Below are 25,472 nucleotides of genomic sequence, written 5' to 3' on the forward strand. Positions count from 1 at the left end.
CTCGGTGACGATAGTTCTGGACCGCAAAGAGATGATGAAGAACTGTGGCCCAGCAAGGGCGTCGAGTCGTCGGCGTCTCTGCGGTCTGTAGGTGGCGGGAAACCCACCGGTGGATGCTCCTCAGCGCATCGACGGTCGAGCCTTCTCCAGCGGGAGACAAGCGGATGACGATGCAGACGAGAGCCTCAGATGATCAATGAAGTTCTTAGGCAAACGGGAGCACGGCGGCTCCGGTCAGCGTCGGCGGTCATCGACAGTGGCAGACAACAGTCCGAGTGCTTCTCCTTGGAGTTCCGCAGCAGTCCCCGTATCGGGTCGGCAGCCTGTCGAAGGTCTGTCTACAAGGGAGCGTTGGCAAAGATCAGCTGTGCACGATGGTCCCTCGTAGCTCGGGAAAAGGGCGCCTTACCAGGTCCTCTCTGGGTCAGTCCTTGGAGGCACAGCAGCTTTCGGATTGTGAAGGAGAGCAACAGCAATTCTTCTCGTCCAGCAGGGCTTCCAGGTCAAGCGATAGTTAATCCAGTTACTCATCATAGTGGACTTCAGCTTCTGAACACGATTCCTAGCAGTGAGAGGTCCCCAGATATACTGTTGATCTCCCATTCATTCCGCTGGGTCACACTCAAGCATCCAATCACGACTACGGCTATTCATGCAGGCAGGCAGCCAATCAGGCACACGAGGTATTCAGGCCATTCACTTCTCTCCAGACACTCACAACAAGTTATGTGTATTGGGACAAGTACCGAGCCATTCAACACTCCAAGCTGCATTCATACCGGTTTCGGGCAGGGTTGTCTCAGTCATTGTGTCAACCACCAGATACTAGACACCCACAACACAGAATGCATATTCGTCACACACTCTATTCACCCAGGTCCCACCCACAAGAGGTACCCACAACATACATCACCGGGAAGGCTCCAGCTAGTCTGACTGGGCCTTCACAACAACACCATATATGGCACTTCCATCCAACAGCCAGTCAGGGGGAAGGGACAGAGTCAGGGCTTCCCAGGACTTTGGGAAAACAAAGTAATGGGTAATAGAAAGCAAGAGGCCACCAGGGCCATCTTGTTTTCCATCAGGGATCAACTGATCCCAATGGCAGGGCCGGGGTATCCCAAAATGGAGGATACTCTTCGCACCTGTCAAATTCAGCATGGAGCTGCCACCAGCCCATACCCTGCTCTGTGGGCCACCCACAAACATACACTAGGGGCACAGGGTTGTACCCCCACCCATGGGTGCTATAAGGGTATCCCACGGGTCCGTTCACCAAACCAAAAGAAGGAGTGCTGCACCGCCAGGAGTCCCACATGAACTCCTGCGCGGAAAACACGACAGAACACACGATAAAAAGCAGTAAAGGACAAGGATACGGAGGCCCTGTCCATCCGATGCATTTCCAGCATCACAGTGCACCCACACATGTGAGGTACCGTTTTTGTCACGACACCTGTGGGAACGCACAATGGTAGGACATCTGTTGTTGGCAGCGTTTTTCGGTGGGTGGCCAGAGTGAAATGTCAAAATATTGTTTTTTTTCACCAAATTTCGGACTTTGTCTGGGATTGTGGGTAATACAGTTGGGGGCAATTCGTGTAAGTCTGACCTCTGTAATTTCCATGGGTGACTTCTTTTCAGAAATGCATGGGGTTCCCTGTTTTCCTTGGTGGCATTGACACCCTAGGCCCAAATCTGAAAATTGTCCACATGAGCAAAATCTGCTCTGCCGAAAGGCTTGGGGTTACCAGTGGGTTAGCCTTGTTCCCTTTGCGCCCAGGTAGGTGCACCCACACATGTGAGTAGTGTTTTCCTTGGGACACCTGTGGGAACACGGGAAGGTAGGACATGTGTTGTTGGTGGCGTGTTTCGGTGGGTGGGTGGAGGGAAATGTCTGAAAATGTTGTTTTTTTCCATCAAATTTCGGACTTTGTCTGGGATTGTGGATAATGCTTTCTGGGGCAATTCGCTCAAGTCAGATCTCTGTGGATTCCCACGGGTGTCTTCTTTTCAGAAATGCATGGGGTTCCCTGATTTCCTTGATGGCTTTGACACCCTAGGCACAAATCTGTAGGTTGTCCACATGAGCAAAATCTGCTCTGCCGAAAGGCTTGGGGTTACCAGTGGGTTAGCCTTTTCTCTTTGAACCCAGGTAGGTGCATGTAAAGACCGGTAGGGGGTGTCTGTACTTCCGCTCTCTATATGGTAGAGGAGAGGCACAGCAGACCCCAGCCAAGATTCTCTATTACGGTAGCAATGGACAAGCAATCAAGGCCTAGCTTCTCAGGAGGTGATGCGGGCTGGTTCTTAAGTACAGTGTAGTCCCCGAGCCCCCACAAAGGAATGTCCACACACTGTATTACTGAAAACACAGTCTTTATATAATTAATATTCAAAGGTATGTACACGATCACAATAACGCACTTTGTACTTGGAAGTCAATAATGATAAATATATACACGTCTAGAGTGGTACCACTAATGTTATCAAATACATCGACCGATCCTTCTTGAGTGCCCCCCTTTCAGGCGGGAGCCACGGATCCTCGAGAGGTGTCGGGGAACTTGGCGTTCGGTGTCGGGGAATCGACAGCCCTTCTTGAGTGCCTCCCTTTAAGGCGGGAGTCACGGGTCGTCGAACGTCTGACGGTGAACAGGGTGAACTACGGCAGGGAAGTGACAGCTTTGTTCCTAGCGGTGCTCGTCGACGACAGAGCGTTGGCGTCCTGCAAGGAAGAGGCGTGCGGGGCACCTCGGTGACGATAGTTCTGGACCGCAAAGAGATGATGAAGAACTGTGGCCCAGCAAGGGCGTCGAGTCGTCGGCGTCTCTGCGGTCTGTAGGTTGTGGGAAACCCACCAGTGGATGCTCCTCAGCGCATCGACGATCGAGCCTTCTCCAGCGGGAGACAAGCGGATGACGATGCAGACGAGAGCGTCAGTTGATCAATGAAGTTCTTAGACAAACAGGAGCACGGCGGCTCCGGTCGGTGTCGGCGGTCATCAACAGTGGCGGACAACAGTCCGAGTGCTTCTCCTTGGAGTTCCGCAGCAGTCCCCGTATCGGGTCGGCAGCCTGTCGAAGGTCTGTCTACCAGGGAGCGTTGGCAAAGATCAGCTGTGCACGATGGTCCCTCGTAGCTCGGGAAGAGGGCGCCTTACCAGGTCCTCTCTGGGTCAGTCCTTGGAGGCACAGCAGCTTTCGGATTGTGAAGGAGAGCAATAGCAGTTCTTCTCGTCCAGCAGGGCTTCCAGGTCAAGCGTCAGTTAATCCAGTTACTCGTCGTAGTGGACTTCAGCTTCTGAACACGATTCCTAGCAGTGAGAGGTCCCCAGATATACTGTTGATCTCCCATTCATTCCGCTGGGTCACACTCAAGCATCCAATCACGACTACGGGCATTCATGCAGGCAGGAAGCCAATCAGGCACACAAGGTATTCAGGCCATTCACTTCTCTCCAGACACTCACAACAAGTTATGTGTATTGGGACAAGTATCGAGCCATTCAACACTCCAAGCTGCATTCATACTGGTTTCGGGCAGGGTTGTCTCAGTCATTGTGTCAACTACCAGATACTAGACACCCACAACACAGAATGCATATTCGTCACACACTCTATTCACCCAGGTCCCACCCACAAGAGGTACCCACAACATACATCACCGGGAAGGCTCCAGCTAGTCTGACTGGGCCTTCACAACAACACCATATATGGCACTTCCATCCAACAGCCAGTCAGGGGGAAGGCACAGAGTCAGGGCTTCCCAGGACTTTGGGAAAACAAGGTAATGGGTAATAGAAAGCATGAGGCCACAGGGGCCATCTTGTTTTCCGTCAGGGATCAACTGATCCCAATGGCAGGGCTGGGGAATCCCAAAATGGAGGATACTCCGCGCACCTGTCAAATTCAGCATGGAGCTGCCACCAGCCCATACCCTGCTCTGTGGGCCACCCACAAACATACACTAGGGGCACAGGGTTGTACCTCCACCCATGGGTGCTATAAGAGTATCCCACGGGTCCGTTCACCAAACCAAAAGAAGGAGTGCTGCACCGCCAGGAGTCCCACATGAACTCCTGCGCGGAAAACACGACAGAACACACGATAAAAAGCAGTAAAGGACAAGGATACGGAGGCCCTGTCCCTCCAATGCATTTCCAGCATCACAGTGCACCCACACATGTGAGGTACCGTTTTTGTCGCAACACCTGTGGGAACGCACAATGGTAGGACATCTGTTGGTGGCAGCGTATTTCGGTGGGTGGCCAGAGTGAAATGTCAAAATATTGGTTTCTTTCACCAAATTTCGGACTTTGTCTGGGATTGTGGGTAATACAGTTGGGGGCAATTCGTGTAAATCTGACCTCTGTAATTTCCATGGGTGACTTCTTTTCAGAAATGCATGGGGTTCCCTGTTTTCCTTGGTGGCATTGACACCCTAGGCCCAAATCTGTAAGTTGTCCACATGAGGAAAATCTGCTCTGCCGAAAGGCTTGGGGTTACCAGTGGGTTAGCCTTTTTCCCTTTGCACCCAGGTAGGTGCACCCACACATGTGAGTAGTGTTTTCCTTGGGACACCTGTGGGAACACGGGAAGGTAGGACATGTGTTGTTGGTGGCGTGTTTCGGTGGGTGGGTGGAGGGAAATGTCTGAAAATTGTGTTTTTTTTCACCAAATTTCGGACTTTGCCTGGGATTGTGGATAATGCTTTCTGGGGCAATTCGCGCAAGTCAAATCTCTGTGGATTCCCACAGGTGTCTCTGATTTTCAGAAATGCATGGAGTTCCCTGTTTTCCTTGGTGGCTTTGACACCCTAGGCCCAAATCTGTAGGTTGTCCACATGAGCAAAATCTGCTCTGCCGAAATGCTTGGGGTTACCAGTGGGTTAGCCTTTTTCCCTATGCGCCCAGATGGGTGCACCCACACATGTAAGGTACCATTTTCATCGGGACACCTGTGGGAACACGCAAAGGTGGGACATGTGTTGTTGGCGGCGTGTTTCGGTTTTTGGCCAGAGTAACATTTCTAAAATTGTGTTTTTTTCACCAAATTTCAGACTTTGTCTGGGATTGTGGATAATACATTCGGGGGTAATTTGCGCAAATCAGACCTCTGTAGATTTGCACGGGTGTCTTCTTTTCAGAAATGCATGGGGTTCCCTGTTTTCCTTGTTGGCTTCGACACCCTAGGCCCAAATTTGTAGGTTGTCCACATGAGCAAAATCTGCTCTGCAGAAAGGCTTGGGGTTACCAGTGGGTTAGACTTTTCCCTTTGTGCCCAGGTAGGTGCACCCACACATGTGAGTAGTGTTTTCATCGGGACACCTGTGGGAACACGGGAAGGTAGGACATCTGTTGTTGGTGGCGTGTTTCGGTTTTTGGCCAGAGTAACATTACTAAAATTGTGTTTTTTTCACCAAATTTCAGACTTTGTCTGGGATTGTGGATAATACATTCGGGGGTAATTTGCGCAAATCAGACCTCTGTAGATTTGCACGGGTGTCTTCTTTTCAGAAATGCATGGGGTTCCCTGTTTTCCTTGTTGGCTTCGACACCCTAGGCCCAAATTTGTAGGTTGTCCACATGAGCAAAATCTGCTCTGCAGAAAGGCTTGGGGTTACCAGTGGGTTAGACTTTTCCCTTTGTGCCCAGGTAGGTGCACCCACACATGTGAGTAGTGTTTTCATCGGGACACCTGTGGGAACACGGGAAGGTAGGACATGTGTTGTTGGTGGCGTGTTTCGGTGGGTGGGTGGAGGGAAAGGTCTGAAAATTGTGTTTTTTTTCACCAAATTTCAGACTTTGCCTGGGATTGTGGATAATGCTTTCTGGGGCAATTCGCGCAAGTCAAATCTCTGTGGATTCCCACAGGTGTCTCTTATTTTCAGAAATGCATGGAGTTCCCTGTTTTCCTTGGTGGCTTTGACACCCTAGGCCCAAATCTGTAGGTTGTCCACATGAGCAAAATCTGCTCTGCCGAAAGGCGTGGGGTTACCAGTGGGTTAGCCTTTTTCCCTTTGCGCCCAGGTGGGTGCACCCACACATGTAAGGTACCATTTTCATCGGGACATCTGTGGGAACACGCGAAGGTGGGACATGTGTTGTTGGCGGCGTGTTTCGGTTTTTGGCCAGAGTAACATTTCTGAAAATTGTGTTTTTTTCACCAAATTTCAGACTTTGTGTGGGATTGTGGATAATACATTCGGGGGCAATTTGCACAAATCAGACCTCTGTAGATTTGCACGGGTGTCTTCTTTTCAGAAATGCATGGGGTTCCCTGTTTTCCTTGTTGGCTTCGACACCCTAGGCCCAAATCTGTAGGTTGTCCACATGAGCAAAATCTGCTCTGCAGAAAGGCTTGGGGTTACCAGTGGGTTAGACTTTTCCCTTTGTGCCCAGGTAGGTGCACCCACACATGTGAGTAGTGTTTTCATCGGGACACCTGTGGGAACACGGGAAGGTAGGACATGTGTTGTTGGTGGCGTGTTTCGGTGGGTGGGTGGAGGGAAATGTCTGAAAATTGTGTTTTTTTCACCAAATTTCGGACTTTGCCTGGGATTGTGGATAATGCTTTCTGGGGCAATTCGCGGTAGTCAAATCTCTGTGGATTCCCACAGGTGTCTCTGATTTTCAGAAATGCATGGAGTTCCCTGTTTTCCTTGGTGGCTTTGACACCCTAGGCCCAAATCTGTAGGTTGTCCACATGAGCAAAATCTGCTCTGCCGAAAGGCTTGGGGTTACCAGTGGGTTAGCCTTTTTCCATATGCGCCCAGATGGGTGCACCCACACATGTAAGGTACCATTTTCATCGGGACAACTGTGGGAACACGCAAAGGTGGGACATGTGTTGTTGGCGGCGTGTTTCGGTTTTTGGCCAGAGTAACATTACTAAAATTGTGTTTTTTTCACCAAATTTCAAGGTAGGACATGTGTTGTTGGTGGCGTGTTTCGGTGGGTGGGTGGAGGGAAAGGTCTGAAAATTGTGGTTTTTTTCACCAAATTTCAGACTTTGCCTGGGATTGTGGATAATGCTTTCTGGGGCAATTCGCGCAAGTCAAATCTCTGTGGATTCCCACAGGTGTCTCTTATTTTCAGAAATGCATGGAGTTCCCTGTTTTCCTTGGTGGCTTTGACACCCTAGGCCCAAATCTGTAGGTTGTCCACATGAGCAAAATCTGCTCTGTTACCAGTGGTTACCAGTGGGTTAGCCTTTTTCCCTTTGCGCCCAGGTGGGTGCACCCACACATGTAAGGTACCATTTTCATCGGGACATCTGTGGGAACACGCGAAGGTGGGACATGTGCTGTTGGCGGCGTGTTTTGGTTTTTGGCCAGAGTAACATTTCTGAAAATTGTGTTTTTTTCACCAAATTTCAAACTTTGTCTGGGATTGTGGATAATACATTCGGGGGCAATTTGCGCAAATCAGACCTCTGTAGATTTGCACGGGTGTCTTCTTTTCAGAAATGCATGGGGTTCCCTGTTTTCCTTGTTGGCTTCGACACCCTAGGCCCAAATTTGTAGGTTGTCCACATGAGCAAAATCTGCTCTGCAGAAAGGCTTGGAGTTACCAGTGGGTTAGACTTTTCCCTTTGTGCCCAGGTAGGTGCACCCACACATGTGAGTAGTGTTTTCATCGGGACACCTGTGGGAACACGGGAAGGTAGGACATGTGTTGTTTGTGGCGTGTGGAGGGAAATGTCTGAAAATTGTGTTTTTTTCGCCTACCTTCGGACATTGCCGCGTATTGTGGGTAATACATTTGCGGGCAATTCGCGCAAGTCAGACCTCTGTAGATTCCCACGGGTGTCTTCTTTTCGAAAATGCATGGGGTTCCCTCTTTTCCTTGGTGGCTTCGACACACTAAGCCCAAATCTGTAGGTTGTCCATATGAGCAAAATCTGCTCTGCCGAAAGCCTTGGGGTTACCAGTGGGTTAGCCTTTTCCCTTTGCGCCCAGGTAGGTGCACCCACACATGTGAGTAGTGTTTTCCTTGGGACACCTGTGGGAACACGGGATGGTAGGACATGTGTTGTTGGTGGCGTGTTTCGGTGAGTGGGTGGAGGGAAATGTCTGAAAATTGTGTTATTTTCATCGAATTTTGGAATTTGCCAGGGGTTGTGGGTAATAAATTCCGGGGCGATTCGCGCGAGCTAGACCTCTGTGGATCTTCACAGGTGTCTCTTATTTTCGGAAATGCATGGGGTTCCCTGTTTTCTTTCGTGGCTTTGACACCTTAGGCCCAAATCTGTAGGTTGTCCACATGAGCAAAATCTGCTCTTCCGAAAGTCTTGGGGTTACCAGTGGGTTAGCCTTTTCCCTTTGCGCCCAGGTAGGTGCACCCACACATGTGAGTAGTGCTTTCCTTGGGACACCTGTGGGAACACGGGAAGGTAGGACATGTGTTGTTGGTGGCGTGTTTCAGTTGGTGGGTGGGGGGAAATGTCTGAAAATTGTGGGTTTTTTTCACCAAATTTCGGACTTTGTCTGGGATTTTGGATAATGCTTTCTCGGGCAATTCGCGCAAGTCAGATCTCTGTGGATTCCCACAGGTGTCTCTTATTTTCAGAAATGCATGGAGTTCCTTGTTTTCCTTGGTGGCTTTTGAAAAGACTGGTAGGGGGTGTCTGTACTTCCGCTCTCTATATGGTAGAGGAGAGGCACAGAGGACCCCAGCCAAGATTCTTTGTTATTGGTACGTGGTCGAGCAATCAAGGCCTAGCTTCTCAGGAGGTGATGCAGGCTGGTTCTTAAGTACAGTGTAGTCCCCGAACCTCCACAAAGGAATGTCCACACACTGTATTACTGAAAACACAGTCTTTATATAATTAATATTCAAGGGTATGTACACAATCACAATAACGCACTTTGTACTTGGAAGTCAATAATGATAAATATATACAGTTCTAAAGTGGTACCACTAATGTTATCGAATCTCATTAAAGTGCATCAACGGTACGGTTAAAATGTCACACAGATTAATAACGAGGAGACCAGCAATAGAGATAGGCAGGAACGTAAGATGGTTGAAACAATGGGCAGAATACTGGCCCCGTTACCTAGACACAGTTCTGTGTGGAGATCCCCCCCACCTGGGCAACCTGTAGATAAAGATATATAGCACACGCCCAGTCCATATAATGTTCGATAGTCTTACTTCTTCCTATTAAGGTTTTACCCCCCCAATGTACCTGGTGGAGTAGAGTTCTCCGACGATGCAACGACCGATCCTTCTTGAGTGCCTCCCTTTCAGGCGGGAGACACGGATCGTCGAGAGGTGTCAGGGAACTTGGCGTTCGGTGTCGGGGGAATCGACAGCCCTTCTTGAGTGCCCTCCCTTTAAGGCAGGAGTCACGGGTCGTCGAACGTCTGACGGTGAACAGGGTGAACTATGGCAGGGAAGTGGCAGCTTCGTTCCTAGGAGTACTCGTCGACGACAGAGCGTTGGCGTCCTGCAAGGAAGAGGCGTGCAGGGCACCTCGTGACAATAGTTCTGGACCGCAAAGAGATGATGAAGAACTGTGGCCCAGCAAGGGCATCGAGTCATCGGCTTCTCTGCGGTCTGTAGGTGGCGGGAAACCCACCGGTGGATGCTCCTCGGCGCGTCGACGGTTGAGCCTTCTCCAGCGGGAGACAAGCGGATGACGATGCAGACGAGAGCGTCCGATGATCAATGAAGTTCTTAGGCAAACGGGAGCACGGCGGCTCCGGTCGGCGACGGCGGTCGTCGACAGTGGCAGACAACAGTCTGAGTGCTTCTCCTTGGAGTTCCGCAGCAGTCCTCATATCGGGTCGGCAGTCTGTCAAAGGTCTGTCTACCAGGGAGCATTGGCAAAGATCAGCTGTGCACGATGGTCCCTCGTAGCTTGGGAAGAGGGCGCCTTACCAGGTCCTCTCTGGGTCAGTCCTTGGAGGCACAGCAGCTTTCAGATTGTGAAGGAGAGCAACAGCAATTCTCGTCCAGCAGGGCTTCAAGGTCAAGCGTCATTTAATCCAGTTACTCGTCGTAGTGGACTTCAGCTTCTGAACACGATTCCTAGCAGTGAGAGGTCCCCAGATATACTGTTGATCTCCCATTCATTCCGCTGGGTCACACTCAAGCATCCAATCATGACTACGGGCATTCATGCAGGCAGGCAGCCAATCAGGCACCCGAGGTATTCAGGCAATTCACTTCTCTCCAGACACTCACAATAAGTTATGTGTATTGGGACAAGTACCGAGCCATACAACACTCCAAGCTGCATTCATACTGGTTTTGGGCAAGGTTGTCTCGGTCATTGTGTCAACCACCAGATACTAGACACCCACAACACAGAATGCATATTCGTCACAAACTCTATTCACCCAGGTCCCACCCACAGGAAGTACCCACAACATACATCACCGGGAAGGCTCCAGCTAGTCTGACTGGGCCTTCACAACAACACCATGTATGGCACTTCCATCCAACAGCCAGTCAGGGGGAAGGGACAGAATCAGGGCTTCCCAGGACTTTGGGAAAACAAGGTAATGGGTAATAGAAAGCAAGAGGCCACCGGGGCCATCTTGTTTTCCATCAGGGATCAACTGATCCCAATGGCAGGGCCGGGGTATCCCAAAATGGAGGATGCTCTGCGCACCTGTCAAATTCATCATGGAGCTGCCACCAGCCAATACCATGCTCTGTGGGCCACCCACAGGTGCCCAGAAACATGCACTAGGGGCACAGGGTTGTACCCCCACCCATGGGTGCCATAGGGGTATCCCACAGGTTCGTTCACCAAACCAAAAGAAAGAGAGCTGCACCGCTGGGAGTCCCACATGAACTCCTGCGCGGAAAACACGACAGAACACACAATAAAAAGCAGTAAAGGACAAAGATACGGAGGCCCTGTCCCTCCAATGCATTTCCAGCATCACAGTCGCCCCCCCAGACTGAGGTGGAGGGTGCCTAATCTCCCACGGGATAGACACCCTCATCCAGACGGTCAACATACCTTCTGGAAAGGCCATCTGCATTATCGTGACTCTTCCCTGGTCTGTGCTCTATGGTGAAGCCTAGCCCTTGCAGGCTAATGGCCCACCTGAGCAGTTTCAGGTTCTCACCCTTCATCTGCATAAGCCACTTTAGGTGCTTATGATCTGTTTGGACCTTGAAGGTAGACCCCGTAAGGTAGGGCCTAAAACGCCTAAGGCTCCAAGCTATACTAAAACACTCCTTTTCAATAGTAGCCCACCTAAGTTCTCTACCCTTGAGTTGTCTACTGATGAATATGATAGGATGTTCTCTCCCTTTGTCATCTAACTGGGACAAGACAGCTCCAATTCCGGTGTCGCAGGCATCCGTCTGGAAGATAAAGAGTTGGCTGTAGTCAGGCGCACACAACACGGGTGCCCGACACAGACTTTCTTTCAAGCCTTTAAAGGCCCTCTGACAGTCTTCAGTCCAATTGACCTTCCTACGCTGCTTGGGTGAAGTCAAAGCTGTCAGTGGTGCAGCTATGCTTCCATAGTCCACCATGAAATTGCGATAGTACCCAGTGAGACCCAAAAAGGCTCTCACCTGGGTTTGAGTAGTGGGAGTCTCCCAGTCATGTACATCCTGTACCTTACTGGGGAGAGGTTGGATTTGACTCCCTCCTACCTCATGACTAAGATACGTGACTTTCCCCTGAGCTATCTGGCACTTGGTGGCGTTGATAGTGAAGTTAGCCCTTTTTAAGGCCTGCAACACTCTACCCAGATGTGTCAAGTGCTCTTCCCAAGTGGAACTGTAGACGGCTATGTCGTCTAAATAAGCCACACAAAAGGCTTCCAGCCCACTGAGAGCATGATTGACCAACCTCTGGAAGGTGGCAGGGGCATTCTTCAACCCAAAAGGCATGACCCTAAACCGGTAGAGTCCCTTTGGTGTTGAGAACGCCGTCTTTTCCTTGGCATGGTCCATCAGAGCTATTTGCCAATAGCCTGAGGTGAGGTCAAAGGTGCTCACACATTTGGCAGCACCTATGGTGTCCACGAGCTCATCAACCCTGGGCAATGGGTGCGCGTCAGTTTTGGTGACGGCATTGACTCCTCGGTAGTCCACACAGAACCTCCAATCCTTGGTACCGTCCTGGGAACTTGCTTTGGGGACAAGGACCACTGGACTGGACCAGGGACTGGTTGAGGGTTCAATAACACCCAGATCCAACATCTTGGCGACCTCAGCCTGGATGTGGTTCTTAACCGTATCTGACATTCGGTAGCTCCTGCTCTTGACAGGCACGCTGTCACCAGTGTCATTCTCGTTCTTACACCACGGTGTAAGGCCTGGCGTCAGCGAAAACAGAGAGGCATACTGCTGGAGCAAAGTCCTGCAGGCCCTCTGCTGCTCGGTTGTCAAATCTGGAGAGAGCTGCACCCCCTCCACTGAGCCATCCTGAGGGTTGCTATGCAGCAAATCAGGAAGGCGCTCACTCTCATCCTCTTCTTGCTCTGAAGCCAGCAAGAGACATGAGACTTCTGCTCGTCTGTGGAACGGCTTGAGCCTGTTAACATGGAATACCTGAGGGGCTACCCCTAGAATTCCCATGTCAACCAGATAATTGACCTCGCCCATCTTGGAGACTATCCGGAAGGGTCCAGTCCATTTATCTGCCAATGCACGAGGCTTGGTAGGCTCCATCACGAGGACCTCCTGTCCCGGAGTCCACTCCATGTGAAATGCTTTAAGGTCATGCCAGTATTCGTTCAATTCCTGGCTGGCTTTGAGATTCGCCGTTGCTTGTCCCATAATCTGTGTCATCCTCTGGCTGAGGCCTAACACAGAGTCCCCCACTAGCTTGGCGGGACCGGGAGGGGTGGATTCCAAACCTTCTCTGATCAAGGCGAGGGGCCTCCTCACGGGATGTCCAAAGAGCAACTCAAAGGGGCTGAAACCAACACCCTCTTGAGGTACCTCTCTGTAAGCAAACAGCAGGCATGGCAGGAGGAGATCCCATTTCCTCCTTAGGGGCTCTTCCAAAGCACCTAGCATGCCCTTGAGAGTTTTATTAAACCTCTCAACCAGACCATTGGTCTGGGATGGTAAGAAGTGGAGAACTTATAGGTTACCCCGCACTCTTTCCACATGGTTTTCATGTAACTAGACATGAAGTTGGATCCTCGGTCAGAGACAACCTCCTTGGGGAATCCAACTCGGGTAAAAATGCCCATGAGGGCCCGGGCAACCACCTTGGCAGTAACAGTCCGAAGGGGTATAGCCTCAGGGTACCTGGTGGCATGATCTACCAAAACCAGGATGAACCGATGTCCACCTGACGTGGGAGGGTCAAGGGGACCGACGATGTCGATGCCCACCCTCTCAAATGGTGTGCCAACCACTGGCAATGGCTGCAGTGGGGCAAGGACACTGCCTCCAGTCTTGCCAGACAACTGACAAGTTGGGCAGGTCCTGCAGTGGGACTGCACTTCTACTCCTATAGAGTAGAAATGGGCAGAGAGCCTCTGCTTAGTCTTCTTGGTACCAAGATGACCAGCCAAGGGCACCTCATGCGCCAACTGCAGTAGGAAGGGCCTGTAAACCTGGGGTACCACCAACCTCTTGAGGGCACCAGGTTCAGGCTTAGTGTGCTCACTAACAAGGAGCTCACCCTCCCAATAAATCCGGAAAGTCCTAGGTACTTCTCTGTGTGCCTGGGACAGGGCCTGTTTCCTCAGACCCTCGAGAGAGGGACACTCTCCTCTCTGTCCTCTGCAGAAGTCTGCCCGGGAGGGTCCCCCTTCAGCTAACAAGCATTGAAGCTTGGGATGATCCTCCGGGTTGAGAACCTCTCCCACAGGAGAGTCTTCTGGCTCTTCTCCCACAGGAGTTGAGACGGGGTTTGCCACCGGACCCAGCCCGTCCGGGGCATGGATCCCAATGGGTGCTGTAGGAACAGCAGGAAGAGAAGGGGCTCCCTCCACAGAGGTAGCCTTCTTGCTCTTCCTTCATCGTGCCGTAGGCCGCTCCTTTGGCTCGGGTACCTGACTCACAGCCAGACCCGGTGTCACCTGTGATCTAGTGACCGCAGCAGCAGTCATGGGAAGACCATCCGCGATCAATCCCAACTCGACTAGATCATTACCTAATAGAATGTTAGCAGGGACATTGTCCTGAACCAGGACAGGAAGCTTAACTGTCTTGTCTCCAATTACGAGTGTGACTCGGGCTACAGGCAATAATTTGGGAGGCCCACGAGCTAACCTGGTGGTTCTCAGAGGAGCATCTACATAGTCCTCTGGCTTGAGCAGGGTCCTGTCCACCACTGTCATGCTTGCCCCAGTGTCTCTCAAACCAGTAGAAGGCTGGCCATTCAGGAGGACACTTCTCAAAAATCTACTTGTGTTCTGTGGGATAGTCGCCAGTACTTCCGCGTACTGGTCCCAGGCCCCAAGGGACACTAAGGAAATCTCTACGGGAGCACCAAAGGTGATCCCTGTAGAGGAAGGGAGGACAGTGGCCTCCACCTCAGACTTGGGGTAAGGGTAGGTCAGGCTGACAGCTTGTACTCCGAGTGCCTTACCTTTACACTTGGAGTCACCCCTTTTGTGATCCAGAGCCCCACAGTCCCAACAAGTGCCGGGAGTGCGGGGTACGGTACTGGAACCACCGGGAGCCTGCTTTGCAGCAGGTGGACCACTACTCTTATTCCCACCCACAGATGACCTATCCCCACTAGATTTTTGGGTCTTAGGAGAGGAGGGTTTAGGTTTATTCAACTGTGACTGCTTTTGGGACTCCTCAGCTTTCTTACAGGCCCCCTTTTCTTTGTCCTTGTCCTTCCCACTGGAGTCCTTAGGGGACACCCGGTGGGAGACCCACTTGTCAGCCAACCTAGCCAGCTTAAAGGGATCCAAAATGTTCTGGTCAGCAACATACTGACGCAGCTCTGGTGAACAGGCTTCAGAAAAATTCTCAAAAAACAATAAGTGGGACAATTCAACAAAAGTTTACACCTTGTAACCGTCAATCCACCCCATCATAGTCATGTGCGCAGCACTCACCCAGTCGACCCAAGACACATTCTCTCTTTTCTTAAAATCCCTGAACCTTTTAAGGTATTGGGTAGGTGTCTTGCCAAACTTGGCAATCAAAGCAGATTTCATACACTCATACTGACCCCATTCTTCCAACTCAGCTTCAGAATACAGTCATATCCAGTTTGAGGCACTCTGCTTAGCAAACACTTAGCCCAATCTCTTTTGTCAACATCATGAATTGCACAAGCCATTTCAAACACTTCAATCCATTGGAGGATATCAGAACCCTCCGAAAACACACCAACCAAATCCTTCATAAATTTAGTGGCTGGGGACCTGACACTCTCACTGGGTTTCGCTGAAGTCTCCACTCAAGCTTTCTCTCGCTGGATTCTCTGACATTCAGTGTCCTTGTCTTTGAGTTCAAGTTCCCTATTCTTGAGTTCCACTTGTTGCGCCAGCTCCTCTTTCTTAAGCTCAGCATCTATTTCCAACTTGCGATATTCAAAGGCCAATTTCATCCTTAATAACTCAAGTTCCAAGGAATTGCTGGGGTTCAGAACAGAGGCAGCAGGAATGGTGGTATTCCCAGAAATAGATTCAGAAGAACCCCCAGGATAAGAGTCCTCATTGGTTGCCTTCCCCCCCTTATCAAGAGTTTCACCATCAGTCTGGTAGTCCACCAGGGCAGCTATTTAGTGGCTGGGGCCCTGACACTCTCACTGGGTTTCGCTGAAGTCTCCACTCAAGCTTTCTCTCACTGGATTCTCTGACATTCAGTGTCCTTGTCTTTGAGTTCAAGATCCCTATTCTTGAGTTCCACTTGTTGCGCCAGCTCCTCTTTCTTAAGCTCAGCATCTATTTCCAACTTGCGATATTCAAAGGCCAATTTCATCCTTAATAACTCAAGTTCCAAGGAATTTCTGGGGTTCAGAACAGAGGCAGTAGGAATGGTGGTATTCCCAGAAATAGATTCAGAAGAACCCCCAGGGGCAGAGTCCTCATTGGGTGCCTTCCCCCCCTCATCAAGAGTTTCACCATCAGTCTGGTAGTCCACCAGGGCAGCTATCAGCTCAGCCCTAGACTTATCCACAAAGTCTAACTCCCTGGCCTCACAAGCACTCTGGAGAGCCTCTAAGCTCATCCTAGTCAATTTACCATTTGCATTAGACTCCATTGCTTGTAATTCAGTTATTTTGTACACAACCAAACCTTAATTTGATAAAGTGCAGATATTTTGTAAGTGGCACGGTTATACACTGATTCTTAAAACCATAAGCATCCCACCGCTGCCACCAATGTAAAGACTGGAGGGGGTGTCTGTACTTCCGCTCTCTATATGGTAGAGGAGAGGCACAGAGGACCCCAGTCAAGATTCTATATTATTGGTAACGTAGTCGAGCAATCAAGGCCTAGCTTCTCAGGAGGTAATGCAGGCTGGTTCTTAAGTACAGTGTGGTCCCCGAACCTCCACAAAGGAATGTCCACCCACTGTATTACTGAAAACACAGTCTTTATATAATTAATATTCAAATGTATGTACACGATCACAATAACGCACTTTGTACTCGGAAATCAACAATGATAAATATATACAATTCTAAAGTGGTACCATCAATGTTATCGAATCTCATTAAAGTGCATCAACTGTACGGTTAAAATGTCACACAGATCAATAACGAGGAAACCAGCAATAGAGATAGGGAGGGAAAGCATGATGGTTGAAACAATAGGCAGAATACTGGCCCCTACCACTAGGCACAGTTCTGTGTGGAGATCCCCCCACCTGGGCAACCTGTAAATAAAGATATATAGCACAAGCCCAGTCCATATAATGTTCGATAGTCTTACTTCTTCCTATTAAGGTTTTACCCCCCCCAATGTACCTGGTGGAGTAGAGTTCTTCGAAGACGCGTCGAAGGATCCTTCTTGAGTGACTCCCTTTAAAGCAGGAGCCAATGATCGTCGAGAGGCGTCGAAGATGGTGAACTTGTCATCGACGGCGGCGATGAGAAGTTCAAGGGTGCCGAGACCCCGATGTCGATCCAGGCGGTGCTCGTCAGCGACGTCCTGCGAGGATGAGGTGTGCGGGGCATCTCGGCGATGGATTGTTCAGGACCGCAAAGAGTTTCAGAAGAACTGTGGCCCAACAAGGGCGTCGAGTCGTCAAAGCCTTTGAGGCCTTCAGGTGGCGGGAAACCCACTGGCGGATTCTCCTCGGCGCGTTGGTCGTCCTCGACGTTCTCCGGCGGGACAAAGCGTTCGACGTTGCGGACAAGGGAGTCCTTATATTCAAATGTTCTTAGGCAAAGGAGCGGGCGGCTCTGGTCGTCGGCACGGCGTCAAGTGGTCTCCACAGCTGGGCAACACAACTTCGACGGGCTTCCAGCGGTTACACAAACCTGCGAACCCTGGTTGACGGCAAGAGACTTCGACAGCACTGAAGTTCGGGTGCGTTGCTTCGTTCTCCTCAGCGGTCCCGTCTCGGCAGCCTTTCGAGGGTCTGATTTCCAGGGAGCTTAGGCGAAGGTTAGCGGTGCTCGATGGTCCCTCTGAGCACAGGAAGAGGGCGCCTTACCAGATCCGCTCTCGGATCAGTCTTCGACGAATTCGGTAGCTTTCAGATCAAGTCGAAGCAAATGCAACAGCAAGTCTTCTTCTTCCAGCTGGGTGTCGAGGATCAGCAGTTCCAGTTACTATTCAAGTGTAGACACAGCTTCTGAACGCTTCTGAACGCTTCTGAACAATTACCAGTGGTGAGAGGTCCCCAGATATACTATTCTGTCTCTCATCCACACTGCTGGCTCACAGTCAGCAGCCAATCATACAGAAGGGCATTCATGCAGTCAGTCAGCCAATCAGGCACACAGTGCAATCAGGCCATCCTCTTCCCTCTCAGACACTCACAACAAGGAATGTGGATTGGGACAAGTACCCAGCCATTCAACACTACACACTGCATTCAGGCCAGTTTCGGGCAGGGCTGTCTCAGTCTTTGTCTCTCATACCAGAAAACAGACAGCCACAACAAGAAGTGCATATTGGTCACACACTCCATTCCCCCAGGTCCCACCCATTGGCCGTACCTCCAACATACAGTCACTGGGAAGGCTCCAGTCAGTCTGGACTGGACTTCACAACAACACCATATATGGAACTTCCACCCAACAGCCAGTCAGGGGGAAGGGACAGAGTCAGGGCGGCTTCCCAGGACTTTGGGAAAACAAGGTAACAGGCAATAGAAAGCAAGAGGCCACAGGGGCCATCTTGTTTTCCATCAGGAATCAACTGATTCCAATGGCAGGGCCTGGGTATCCCAAAATGGAGGATACTCAGAGCACCTGTCAAAGTCAGCATGGAGCTGCCACCAGCCCACACCCTGCTCTGTGGGCCACCCACAGGTGCCCTATAACATAAACTAGGGCCACAGGGTTGTACCCCCACCCATGGGTGCCGTAAGGGTATCCCATGGGTCTGTTCACCAAACCAAAAGAGAGAGAGCTGCACCGCAAGGAGTCCCACATGAACACCTGCGCGGAAAATATGACAGAACACACGATAAAAAGGCAGTAAAGGACAAGGATACGGAGGCCCTGTCCCTCCGATGCATTTCCAGCATCATAGCATGTTTCGGTGGGTGGGTGGAGGGAAATGTCTGAAAATTGTGTTTTTTTCACAAAAGTTTGGAATTTGCCAAGGATTGTGGGTAATCATTTCTGGGGCGATTCGCGCGAGTCAGACCTCTGTGGATTCCCACAGGTGTCTCTTATTTTTCAGAAATGCATGGGGTTCCCTGTTTTCCTTGGTGGCTTTGACACCCTATGCCCAAATCTGTAGGTTGTTCACATGAGCAAAATCTGCTCTGCAGAAAGGCTTGGGGTTACCAAAGGGTTAGCCTTTTCCCTTTGCGCCCAGGTAGGTGCACCCACACATGTGAGGAACCTTTTTTGTAGGGACACCTGTGGGAACGCAGGATGGTAGGAAATGTGTTGTTGGCGGCGTGTTTCGGTGGGTGGCCAGACTGAAATGTCAGAACATTTTGGGGTTTTTTCACCAAATTTCGGACTTTGTCTGGGATTGTGGATAATGCTTTCTGGGGCAATTCGTGTGAGTCAGATCTCTGTGGATTCCCACGGGTGTCTTCTTTTAAAAAATGCATGGGGTTCCCTGATTTCCTTGATGGCTTTGACACCCTAGTCACAAATCTGTAGGTTGTACACATGAGCAAAATCTGCTCTGCCGAAAGGCCTGGGGTTACCAGTGGGTTAGCCTTTTCCCTTTGCGCCGAGGTAGGTGCACCCACACATGTGAGGTACAGTTTTTGTCGCAACACCTGTGGGAACGCACAATGGTAGGACATGTGTTGGTGGCGGCGTGTTTCGGTGGGTGGCCAGAGTGAAATGTCAAAATATTGTTTTTTTTCACCAAATTTCGGACTTTGTCTGGGATTGTGGGTAATACCTTTGGGGGCAATTTGCGTAAGTCAGACCTCTGTAGATTCCCACAAGTGTCTTCTTTTCGAAAATGCATGGGGTTCCCTGTTTTCCTTGGTGGCTTTGACACCCTAGGCACAAATCTGTAGGTTGTCCACATGAGCAAAATCTTCTCTGCCGAAAGGCTTCGGGTTACCAAAGGGTTAGCCTTTTCCCTTTGCGCTGAGGTAGGTGCACCCACACATGTGAGGTACAGTTTTTGTAGGGACACCTTTGGGAATGCAGGATGGTAGGACATGTGTTGTTGGCAGCGTGTGATTCGGTGGGTGGCCAGACTGAAATGTCTGAAAATGTGGGTTTTTTTCACCAAATTTTGGACTTTGTCTGGATTTGTGGATAATGCTTTCTGAGGCAATTCGCGCAAGTCAGATCTCTGTGCACTCCAACGGGTGTCTTCATTTCGAAAATGCATGGGGTTCCCTGTTTTCCTTGGTGGCTTCGACACCCTAGGCCCAAATCTGTAGGTTGTCCACATGAGCAAAATCTGCTCTACCGAAAGCCTTGGGGTTACCAGTGGGTTAGGCTTTTCCCATTGCACCCAGGTAGGTGCACCCACACATGTGAGTAGTGTTTTCCTTGGGACACCTGTGAGAACACGGGAAGGTAGGACATGTGTTGTTGGCGGCGTCTTTCGGTGGGTGGCCAGACTGAAATGTCTGAGAATTTGGGTTTTTTTACACCAAATTTCAGACTTTGTCTGGGATTGTGGATAATGCTTTCTGGGGTCATTCATGCAAGTCAGACCTCTGTAGATTCCCATGGGTGTCTTTTTTTCAGAAATGCATGGGGTTCCCTGTTTTCCTTGGTGGCTTTGACACCCTAGGCCACAATCAGTAGGTTGTCCACATGAGCAAAATCTGCTCTGCCGAAAGGCTTTGGGTTACCAGTGGGCTAGCCTTTTCCCTTTGTGCCCAGGTAGGTGCACCCACACATGTGAGCTACCGCTTTTGTCAGGACACCTGTGGGAACGCACAATGATAGGACATGTGTTGTTGGCGGCGTGTTTCGGTGGGTGGGCAGAGTGAAATGTCTAAAAATGGTGGTTCTTTTGCCAAATTTCATTAATTGCCAGGGACTGTGGTTAATAAATTCTGGGGCGATTCCCGCAAGTCAGATTCTGTGGATTCCGACAGGTGTCTTCTTTTCGAAAATGCATAAGGTTCCCTGTTTTCCTTGGTTGCTTCCACACCCTAGGCCCAAATCTGTAGGTTGTCCACATAAGCAAAATCTGCTCTGCTGAAAGCCTTGGGGTTACCAGTGGGTTAGCCTTTTCCCATTGTGCCCAGGTAGGTACACCCACACATGTGAGCTACCGTTTTTGTCAGGACACCTGTGGGAACGCACAATGATAGGACATGTGTTGTTGGCGGCGTGTTTCGGTGGGTGGGCAGAGTGAAATGTCTAAAAATGGTGGTTCTTTTGCCAAATTTCGTTAATTGCCAGGGACTGTGGTTAATAAATTCTGGGGCGGATCCCGCAAGTCAGACCTCTGTGGATTCCCAAAGGTGTCTTCTTTTCGAAAATGCATGGGGTTCCCTATTTTCCTTACTGGCTTCGACACCCTAGGCCCAAATCTGTAGGTTGTCCACATGAGCAAAATCTGCTCTACCGAAAGCCTTGGGGTTACCAGTGGGTTAGCCTTTTCCCATTGCACCCAGGTAGGTGCACCCACACATGTGAGTAGTGTTTTCCTTGGGACACCTGTGAGAACACGGGAAGGTAGGACATGTGTTGTTGGTGGCGTGTTTCAGTGGGTGGGTGTCGGGAAATGTCTGAAAATTGTGTTTTTTTCACCAAATTTTGGAATTTGCCAGGGATTGTGGGTAATAATCTCTGGGGCGATTCGCTTGAGTCAGACCTTATTTTCGGAAATGCATGGGGTTCCCTGTTTTACTTGGTGGCTTTGACACCCTATGCCCAAATCTGTAAATTGTCCACATGAGCAAAATCTGCTCTGCAGAAAGGCTTCAGGTTACCAAAGGGTTAGCCTTTTCCCTTTGCGCCCAGTGTGATGCTGGAAATGCGTCAGAGGGACAGGGCCTCCGTATCCTTGTCCTTTACTGCTTTTTATCGTGTGTTCTGTCGTGCGCAGGAGTTCATGTGGAACTCCTGGCGGTGCAGCTCTCTCTCTTTTGGTTTGGTGAACGGACCCGTGGGATACCCTTCTGGCACCCATGGGTGGGGGGTACAACCCTGAGCCCCTAGTGTATGTTTTTGGGCACCTGTGGGTGGCCCGCAGAGCAGAGTATGGGCTGGTGGCAGCTTCATGCTGAATTTGACAGGTGCGCGGAGTATCCTCCATTTTGGGATACCCAGGCCCTGCCATCGGAATGAGTTGATTCCTGATGGAAAACAAATTGGCCCCTGCGGCCTCTTGCTTTCTATTAGCTATTACCTTGTTTTCCAAAAGTCCTGGGAAGCCCTGACTCTGTCCCTTCCCCCTGACTGGCTGTTGGGTGGAAGTGCCATATATGGTGTTGTTGTGAAGGCCCGGCCAGACTAGCTGGAGCCCTCCCAGTGATGTATGTTGTGGGTACCTCCTGTGGGTGGGACCCGGGTGAATAGAGTGTGTGACGAATATTCATTCTGTGTTGTGGATGTCTAGTATCTGGTGGTTGATACAATGGGCCTCATTAGGACCCAGGCGGTAAGGGGTTTACGGCGGCGTAAACAGCGCCGACCCTTACCGCCTGATTCCGAGGTCCCTTAGCGCCATGGCGGATTTAACACCTGCTTTTAGCAGGTGTTAAAATCCATGGCGCTAAGGGACCATGTTGTTAATTACGCCACCGTAATTTACGGTGGCGTAATTAACGCCTTCCCCACTCCCATTATGCCCTATGGGGCAAAAATGGGAATGGGGAAGGGTAAATGGGGATTGGGGACTTACCGCCCCGCCGACCTCGGAATGGGGCGGTAAGTCCGCCAACCACCATGGCGTGAACGTAGTTTACGCCATGGTGGTAAAGGTACGACCCAGGCGGTAACTTACCGCCTGGGTCGTAATGAGGCCCAATGACTGAGACAACCCTGCCCGAAACCGGTATGAATGCAGTTTGGAGTGTTGAATGGCTCAGTACTTGTCCCAATACACATAACTTGTTGTGAGTGTCTGGGGAGAAGTGAATGGCCTGAATACCTTGTGTGCCTGATTGGCTGCCTGCCTGCATGAATGCCCTTAGTTGTGATTGGATGCTTGAGTGTGACCCAGCGGAATGAATGGGAGATCAACAGTATATCTGAGGACCTCTCACTGCTAGGAATCATGTTCAGAAGCTGAAGTCCACTTTGACGAGTAACTGGAGTAACTGAAGCTTGACCTTGAAGCCCTGCTGGACGAGAAGAATTGCTGTTGCTCTCCTTCACAATCTGAAAGCTGCTGTGTCTCCAAGGACTGACCCAGAGAGGACCTGGTAAGGCGCCCTCTTCCCGAGCTACGAGGGACCATCGTGCACCAGCTGATCTTTGCCAAAGCTCCCTGATAGACAGACCTTCGACAGGCTGCCGACCCAAGACGGGGACTGCCTCGGAATCTCAAAGAGAAACACCCGGACTGTTGTCCGCCACTGTTGACGACCGCCATCGCCGACCGGAGCCGTCATGCTCCCGTTTGCCTAAGAACTTTATTTGATCATCAGACGCTCTCGTCTGCATCGTCGCCCGCTTTATCCCGCTGGAGAAGGCCCGACCGTCGACGCGTCGAGGAGCATCTGCCGGTGTGTTTCCCGCCACCTAAAGACCACAGAGACGCAGACGACTCGACGACCTTGCTGGGCCACAGTTCTTCATCATCTCTTTGCGGTCCAGAACTATTGTCGCCGAGGTGCCCCGCACGCCTCTTCCTTGCAGGATGCCAACGCTCTGTCGTCGACGAGCACCGCTAGGAACGAAGCTGCCACTTCACTGCCGTAGTTCAACCTGTTCGCCGTCGGACGTTCGACAACCCGTGACCCCTGCCTTAAAGGGAGGGCACTCAAGAAGGGCCGTCGATTCCCCGACACCGAACGCCGAGTTCCTGGACGCCTCTCGACGGTCCATGGCTCCTGGTTTAAAGGGAGTCACTCAAGAAGGATCGGTCGACGCATCTTCGGAGAACTCTACTCCACCAGGTACATTGGGAGGGTAAAACCTTAGTAGGAGGAAATAAGACTATTGAACAATATATGGACTGGGCTTGTGCTGTATATCTTTATTTACAGGTTGCCCAGGTGGGGGGATCTTCACACAGAACTGTGCCTAGTGGTAGGGGTCAGCATTCTGCCTATTGTTTCAACCATCTTGCGTTCCTTCCTATCTCTATTGCTGGTTTCCTCATTATTGATCTGTGTGACATTTTAACTGTACAGTTGATGCACTTTAAGGAGATTCGATAACATTGGAGGTACCACTTTAGAATTGTATATCTTTATCATTGTTGACTTCCGAGTACAAAGTGCGTTATTGTGATCGTGTACATACCTTCGAATATTAATTATATAAAGACTGTGTTTTCAGTAATACAGTGTGTGGACATTCCTTTGTGGGGGTTCGGGGACTACACTGTACTTAAGAACCAGCCTGTGTCACCTCCTGAGAAGCTAGGCCTTGATTGCTCGACCACTAGCTTCTCAGGAGGTGATGCAGGCTGGTTCTTAAGTACAGTGTAGTCCCCAAGCCCCCAGAAAGGAATGTCCACACACTGTATTACTGAAAACACAGTCTTTACATAATTAATATTTAAAGGTATGTACACTATCACAATAACGCACTTTGTACTCAGAAATCAACAAGGGTAAATATATACAATCCTAAAGTGGTACCACCAATATTATCAGATCTAATTTTTTTTTTTTTATTGAAATATTGACTCAGTTTTTAAGGAACTGAGTTTTATCAAAAGTTGTGAAAGTTTGTCCTCTTTCTTCGATTATGGAGGGAATGGCTTCACGCAACGCCACCGCAGGTTATTCTCCAACGGATGCTTACTCCGGAGACACCTCTCGTGCGTTGCGACTTACGGTGGAGGGTGAAGAAAGAGAATCTGTTGTTTGCTGTGGATGCACTGGAGTTCCTTGGGAGTTTATTTCTTTCATCGCTAGTTCAATTAGCTTGGCCATTGCCACTGCCTAACTCGTTTTCTCTCCTGCGATTAGTCTATCCCACCACTCGTCGGGCTCCAAGATCCAGGCGTTCTTGATCAGAGGGCGCAGGTAGGCTATTCTGTTTTCCCTGGTCGTAGGGCAGTCGATCACTAGGTATTTGACAGATTCGATCGGCAAGTCTTGACGGTATTTGGGTCACGAATGGCCATAATTTCCCGTGTCGGGAGTAGGTTCAATCTGGCTTTCAGAAGTAAGGTTCTCAATTTTTTATCAGGGAATTTTAGGCAATAGTTTAGTGGCTTCTTTAGTTTGTTAAACGTGGGCGGTAGGTTGGATAAAAGTTTGTTTTTAGTCGCCTTTTCCACTTTGGTGATCCAATCCCAATCCTCCATTTTGCGCTTGATGCGGTCTGGATTTTCCTTCAGGTCTTGTTCGGAGCAGGCTATTTGGGCTAGATCGTTTTCCCTTTTCTTCGCCCAGTTGGTCAAGGTGGTACATTTACCTTGCTCTTTTTCTTTCCTCAAGGTTTCATATATTTGCAGGGTGTCAGACATGATGATTTTTCTAAATAGCCTCATCGCGCTTTGGTCCACCATGGACGCCAGGGAAACTAGGCCCAGTTCTCGCCTAATTGCTGGCATGGCGGTGGATTTGGGTAAACCGAGGACCGATTTCCACACGTAACCCTCTAGTTTTGACCATAGCTGCCGAGGTAGGCACAGAGATGACTCGGCGCCGTATACTATTGACGGGACCACCTTTGTTTTATAGAAGGTTATGGCTGGCGTGAGTGAGAATTTGCCATATTTTCTGTCCACAGCTCTTACTTGAGCGGTGAGCCGTTTGGTTTTCTCCCATAGTTGAAGTTGCCAAGCCAAGTCTCCTCCAGAACAGTCCAGCAGAACAC

The sequence above is a fragment of the Ambystoma mexicanum genome, chromosome 6p (assembly GCF_040938575.1).
Source record: "Ambystoma mexicanum isolate Mex_15411 chromosome 6p, UKY_AmexF1_1, whole genome shotgun sequence".
NCBI lineage: Eukaryota > Metazoa > Chordata > Amphibia > Caudata > Ambystomatidae > Ambystoma > Ambystoma mexicanum.